This window comes from Penaeus japonicus, unplaced genomic scaffold, assembly GCF_977035675.1.
Source record: "Penaeus japonicus unplaced genomic scaffold, GWHDUDI00000001_assembly GWHDUDI00000022, whole genome shotgun sequence".
Lineage (NCBI taxonomy): Eukaryota > Metazoa > Arthropoda > Malacostraca > Decapoda > Penaeidae > Penaeus > Penaeus japonicus.
In genome coordinates, this window is record NW_028234424.1 from 41,982,726 (window position 1) to 41,990,225 (window position 7,500).

The window sequence follows — 7,500 nt, forward strand, 5'->3', positions numbered from 1 at the left end:
CTCTCTAGCCCTTACTCTCCTGCCTCTCTCTTTCTCTCTTTCGCTTTATCTTTATGTCTCTGTATGTGTTTATCTGTCTATCTGTTTCTGTTTCCATGTCTAAATCAATCTATCCATATCTGTCTCCCTATTTCTCTCTCCCACTTCCCCCTCTCTCTATATTCATCTGTCTTTATCTTTGCTTGTATTTCTATTTCTCTCTCTCTCTCTCTCTCTTTTATTCTCTCTTTCTCTCTCTCTCTCTCTCTCTTTTATTCTCTCTTTCTCTCTCTCTCTCTCTCTCTCTCTCTCTCTCTCTCTCTTTCATTGTCCCTCCCCCCCCTCTCTCTCCCTTCCTCTCTCTCTCTCTCTGTATGTATATATATCTTTATCTCCCTCTTTCTCTTGATTATTAATGATATATCTATTCACTCATATCCAAATTTTCTTCCTGATTTTCTCATACATTGCACAAAGCAATCGCAGGAGGAGACATTACACAAACATTAGACAAAGGAAAGAAAGAAGCAAACGTCACTATCAAACCATGTCAACAAACATCAAAACAAAGTCAGCTAAGTGTTCACTCGAATATAAACATTGTTTACGCTTTTGAACATAATTTCGAGGGTCAGGATACAAATTGGAACGTGTTGAATTTCTGTGAAAGTAGGATACATTTTGGCACAACGATTCGGTTTTATTGCATATCATCAATATAATTTAGGTCTTTATATTGCAATCAAAGGTGACGCCTATTATTGATTTCTTAAAAATTCTTGAAGATTCAAATGCGTAAATTACTAAAAATGAATAAAAAAAAAAGAAGAAAAGAGAAAAAAAGAAAAAGAAAAGAAGAAGTAGAAGATTTTTTTTTTTTTTTCAAAAACGATTTCGAGTGTATCGCTCTTCTGAGGATAAGCAATGAAGCGCGTTGCAGGAATACGGGCCAAGGACAGGAGAGGTTATGTTTACTCCATAAAAGGAAATATATATATATATACTGAAAAAAACAACAACAACAAACAAACCTGGCAAACCCTTAAAGAAGAAATAATCTCTTTAATGCGTATGGTTTAGGCCCTTATTGGAAGTCCTTGTTGAAAACCCTGATATCCTTATAATGTCCTAGGTCATGATTTAGCAACATCCAGCTTTTCCTTCCACAAAGCGAGGAAACTGAGGATGTGACTCGGGTACATAATCTTTACCCTGGAGTCACATCACTGTTGGATCTTCGAGGGGAAAACGCAGCCACACACACGTTAGTAACATGTTTATTCGGATAAAAACACCTTATACAGATAGGTGTGGATTACCTTACGAAATGATGTGACGTCAAAGAAATATTGAACAGGAATATAAAAGATACAGGAACACCTTATACAGATAGGAGTGGATTACCTTACGAAATGATGTGACGTCAAAGAAATATTGAACAGCAATATAAAAGATACAGGAACACCTTATACAGATAGGAGTGGATTACCTTACGAAATGATGTGACGTCAAAGAAATATTGAATAGCAATATAAAAGATACAGGTACACCTTATACAGATAGGTGTGGATTACCTTATGAAATGATGTGATGTCAAAGAAATATTGAACAGCAATATAAAAGATACAGGAACGCCTAATACAGATAGGAGTGGATTACCTTATGAAATGATGTGATGTCAAAGAAATATTGAACAGCAATATAAAAGATACAGGAACGCCTAATACAGATAGGAGTGGATTACCTTATGAAATGATGTGACGTCAGAGAAATATTGAACAGCAATATAAAAGATACAGGAACACCTTATACAGATAGGTGTGGATTACCTTATGAAATGATGTGACGTCAAAGAAATACTGAACAGCAATATAAAAGATACAGGATGATATTCCTAAATCAGAAATAGTTCTCCAGAATCCCGAGTGTCCGGAACAAAATTTTTAAATATACCAATTAAAAGGATGATAAGGTTCTGATGCGATATTATAAGCCTAGAAATACAATTCTACTATTAAAAAAACGTAAAAAAAAAACATTTACTTGTCTAACGTCTCCTAAATGAGGGCTACCTACTGCAGTTCATTATGGCTAAGTACCCCCTCCATTTAGCATAATGTATGGACATCAAATACACAGACTAATACAAGGGAATGGAAGGCGTTACATCCCTGTTTTTTTTGTTTTTTTTGTTCCAGGATCCTGCAAATCACTCCAGCGGCCAAGGGATGACTTAGGATATAGGATACTAAGGTCATAAGGACAGAATTATGGCTTGGGAGAAAGGCTAAGTATGGGAGGAAGACGGTGTTAAAAAAAAAGAGAGAAAAAAAACAAAAAAACAGGACCAAATAAAATGGTTTCATAGGTTAGGCTAGGATGGGAGAGGTACTTTGGAAAGACTAGAGAAGATCTATGTATATATAATGTAGTAAATATAGTATAAAGAGGGGAGGAAAATAAGGATAGTAAGAAAATAAGGATAGAGATGAACCCGAAATTAGACAAAAGAGAGAGTTAAGACAAGACTTACATGGGCGAGGACGGAAGAATAATGAAGATATGAAATGTACGAGTGAAGAATAGATAGGTAAGAATAAGGGATAGGTAAGAGATATATGATAGATAATGGGTATAGGATAGACGAGGGATAGGTAAGGATCTAGGGAGAACTGAACAGATGACAGAAAAAGAAACCAAAGGAAGAATAAAAAGATAAAGAGAAAGGTTGATGAACTGCACACAAATACAAAAGAAGAAGAAGAAGAAGAAGAAGAAGAAAAAAAAACAGAAATTCACCATTCCTCCTCCTCATTATCATCACCATTATCATCACCATCCTCATCATCATTACCATCACCTTTCCTCCTCATCATTATCATCACCATCCTCATCATCATTATCATCACCATCCTCATCATCATTATCATCACCATTCCTCCTCATCATTATCATCACCATCCTCATCACCATCGTTATCATCATCATTACCATCACCATCCTCATCACCATTATCATCACCATCCTCCTCCTCATTACCATCACCATCCTCCTCCTCCTCATCATCACCATCCTCATCTTCATTACCATCCTCACCATCATTCTCATCACCATCTTCCTCCTCCTCATCACCATCCTCCTCATCATTATCATCACCATCCTCATCATCCTTATCCTCCTCCTCCTCATCATCATCACCATCCTCATCATCATTATCCTCCTCCTCATCACCATCCTCATCATCATTATCATCACCATCCTCCTCCTCATTATCATCACCATCCTCCTCCTCATCTTCATCACCCTCCTCCTCATTACCATCACCATCCTCATCATCATTATCATCACCATCCTCCTCCTCCTCCTCATCCTCATCACCATCCTCATCACCATCCTCATCATCCTTACCATCAACTTCCTCACATAAAATACGCACTATACCGCTCAGTTGCCAACGCGTATTATCAACTCGAACATATTTAAAACAAAATCGAAAAAAATATTCCCCATCAGACTATTCGACTCAAAGGGCCCTCAAAGAACATATTTAAAAAAAAGATAGAAAATACAAAAAAATAATGATTCAAAACCTGTACTGAAATTAATATATACTAAAAAAAGTATATTTATGGAACAAACAAAGGAAAAAAGGGGAAAAAAAAAACAAAAAACAAAAAAAACGTATATATATATATTTTTTTTTCAGAATCGCTCTCGCATTTTGAAAAGGCACATTGATTGTTCATTAAATAAGTTCATTCAAATATACATAAACATGATTTATTTGCACAGTGAAAAAAGTTGTATTCAATAGATACGAGAGTGAGTTGATTCTCTGTTATTCCCAAATTCATTTATTATTCATTTATTTTGGTGGTTACTATTGTTATTATCATTATTATCATCTTTATTATCATCATTGTTATCACTATTATCTTCATTATCATTATTATTATCATCTTTATCAAAATCATTACTATCCTTATTATCATAATTGTTATTCATTTTCTTATTTTCATTTTTCTGTCTTCTTCTTCTTCCTCTCCCTCCTCCTCTTCATATTCGTCTTCTTCCTCCTCCTCTAACTTATTCCTCCCTCCCTCCTCCTCTCCCTTTCTCTACCACTTCGTCTCTCTTCCTCTTCCTCAGTCCCTTTTTGCAATCCATGCAATATTGATAGCCAAGAACCAGGTACAAGTAGAGCAAATGGTATTCTAAGACAGCGCTAAGACAGCTGGCACTTAAAGGCACTTAAGTAACACGTCTGAATGTCACAGGGAGGAGGGGAGGGCGGGGGGCGAGTGGGGGTGGGGTGGGGGTTAGAGTAGGAAGGGGAAAGGGGAGGCAAGACGTGGGGGGAGAGGGGAGAGTGGGGGGGGAGAGTGGGAGGGGATAGGAGTGGGGAGAAGAGGAGGATGAGTCTATCCATCTTTGTCTCTGGCTCTCCCTTTCTCTATTTCTTCATCTTTTTTTTCTCTCTTTCCCTCCTTTTCTCTCTTCATCTTGCCTCCTTCTCTTTCTCTTTCTCTATGTCCTATGATTTTATGGGATTTGTATATAAGAACTCCCCTCCCCCTTTCTCTTTCAATCTCTGTGTGTCTATCTTTATCTCTTTTTAACTGTCTGCGTTTCTCTCCCATCCCTCCCTTCCCCCTCTCGCTCCTTCCCTCCACCTCTCTCTCTCTCTTTCTCTCTCTCTCTCTCTCTCTCTCTCTCTCTCTCTCTCTCTCTCTCTCTCTCTCTCTCTCTCTCTCTCTCTCTCTCTCTCTCTCTCTCCTCACACACACACTTTATCTCTCTATATTTATATCTATATCTTTCTCCCTCCCTTCTCCCCTCCTTCCTTCTGTCAAAGACTTGCAAGATGGCAAATCCAAGATGGCGAATTATCACATGGACCTTCTTCCACGTGCACTACTTAACCACGAGGAGGAAGATGGAACTACTTGGCCAAGTGGAGGAAGGTGGAACTACTTGGCCAAGTGGAGGAAGGTGGAACTACTTGGCCAAGTGGAGGACAATAGAAGTGTTGGAACTACTTGGCAGTGGAGGAGAAGAAGGAACTACTTGGCAGTGGAAGGAAAAGGTGGAAACTACTTGGCCAAAGTGGAGGAGGAAGGCGAACTACTGGGCCAAGCTGGAGAAGAAGATTGGAAACTACTTGGCCAATTGGAAGAAGACGGACCTACTTGGCCACGTGGAGGAAGAAGAGGAACTACTTGGCAAGATGAGAAGAAGAAGATACTTGGCCAAGTGGAGGAGGAAGATGGAACTACTTGGCCAAGTGGAGGAAGAAGATGGAACTACTTGGCCAAGTGGAGGAAGAAGATGGAACTACTTGGCCAAGTGGAGGAAGAAGATGGAACTACTTGGCCAAGTGGAGGAAGAAGATGGAACTACTTGGCCAAGTGGAAGAAGATGGAACTACTTGGCCAAGTGGAGGAAGAAGATGGAACTACTTGGCCAAGTGGAGGAAGAAGATGGAACTACTTGGCCAAGTGGAGGAAGAAGATGGAACTACTTGGCCAAGTGGAGGAAGAAGATGGAACTACTTGGCCAAGTGGAGGAAGAAGATGGAACTACTTGGCCAAGTGGAGGAAGAAGATGGAACTACTTGGCCAAGTGGAGGAAGAAGATGGAACTACTTGGCCAAGTGGAGGAAGAAGATGGAACTACTTGGCCAAGTGGAGGAAGAAGATGGAACTACTTGGCCAAGTGGAGGAAGAAGATGGAACTACTTTGCCACGAGGAGGAGAGGTCAAACTAACCTGGAACCTATCTAAAGACCAGCATATCACTCCGCCATCCACCGCCTTCGAAAACACGTCCCTATCTCACTCCTCGCCTCCGAATGGGGACGCGTCAACCACCACGCCATCAGTCTGCTCACTTGCTCTCTTGGTACCACTGGCTTCTATGTAAGTTCTATTTCCTTCAAAGCACACCCTATGCGAGCTCCAATACCCACACCAGTATTTGTGGCTGCTCTTCAACATCAACCGAGCGAGAGCAACACGTCACCCTCTTTCCCCTCCTTCCTCCTCCCTTCCCTTCTTCCTCTCCTCCCTTCCCTCCTCACCTCTCTTCCTCCATCCCTCCCCTCCTCCCTCCCTCCCTCCCATCCTCTCTTCTCTTCCTCTCCTCCCTCCCTTCCCTTCCTCCTTCCTCTCCTCCCTTCCCTCCCATCCTCCCTTCCTCCTCCATCCTCCCTTCCTCCATCCCTCCCTTTCCTCTCCTCTTCCCTCCTCACCTCCTACTTCTGTATGTTTATGTTTGACACAGCACAGAGAGGAAACACAGACAGACGGATAGACAGGGAGAGAGACAGGGGGCAAGGCATATAGACAGATAGACAGACATTTAGACTGAGAGAGAGAAACAGAATATCAGACGTACTACACACATACACACACACACACACACACGTAAGCACACACGTAAACACTGTGAGTGAGAGAGAAAGAGAGAGAGAGAAAGAGAGAGAGAGAGAGAGAGAGAGAGAGAGAGAGAGAGAGAGAGAGAGAGAGAGAGAGAGAGAGAGAGAGAGAGAGAGAGAGAGAGAGAGAGAGAGAAACACACAAAAAAGCAAATAAAGAAACCGACAGACAACAAGAATAATGGCAGCCGGACTGTCCTTCCCACTCTCTGTATTTTCACTTTGCTTTCCGTTATGTAAAGTTCATTGAATTCAACTTTAAACAGGAAACAGCATTTGCGTTTCAAAATATTTCAAATCATATTTCAAAACATAAAACACAGAACTGCAATGGCGTGTTGAACCTCTCATAAAGTTACGTGTCTAAATGTCAAAACAAGATTGATCATCATCTGTGCATAGACAAATAAACAAAAATAAGTTGCGTACATAAATACATTAATCTGATGAAGCTCAGGCCATAGTCGCGTTTCGGCTCCATCTGGACTCCTCCTCAGATAGCATAAACCATGAAGGGAATATGGCCTATTTTGACTTTTATCTGTTTATTGTTGTTTATTGTATGTATGATGTGGGCCTGTGTGTTACAATGGAAATCTATCTCTCATTTTATTTTTCCCTCCCCTACTTACTTTTCTTTTTTCCCTTTCTTTTCACTCCACTTCCTACCCCCCCCTTTACTTTTTATTTCCACTACCCTCTTTCCTTCTTTCCCTTCTTCCTCCCCCGGGGGGGGGGGGGGGGGGGGGGCTTTCGCCTTTCCCTTTCCCTCCCTTCCCCCACCCCTCTCTCTTTTTTTTTTTCCCGCCTCTCCCCCCCTCCCTTTCCCTTCCCCCCACATCCCCCCTCTCTCTCCGTCTTGAAATCCTCTCCCTCTCTCTCTTTCTTTCTTTCTTTCTTTCTCTATTTCTTTCTCTCTCTCTCTCTCTCTCTCTCTCTCTCTCTCTCTCTCTCCCCTCCTTCCTCCTCCATCCTCTTTCATCTTCCTGCTTCCTTCTTCGCCACTACAACAGTTACTCCTACTTCCATTACCATTAACATTAGTAATGTTCCATTTTTTTCTAACATCCTTAATGGCCCAACTC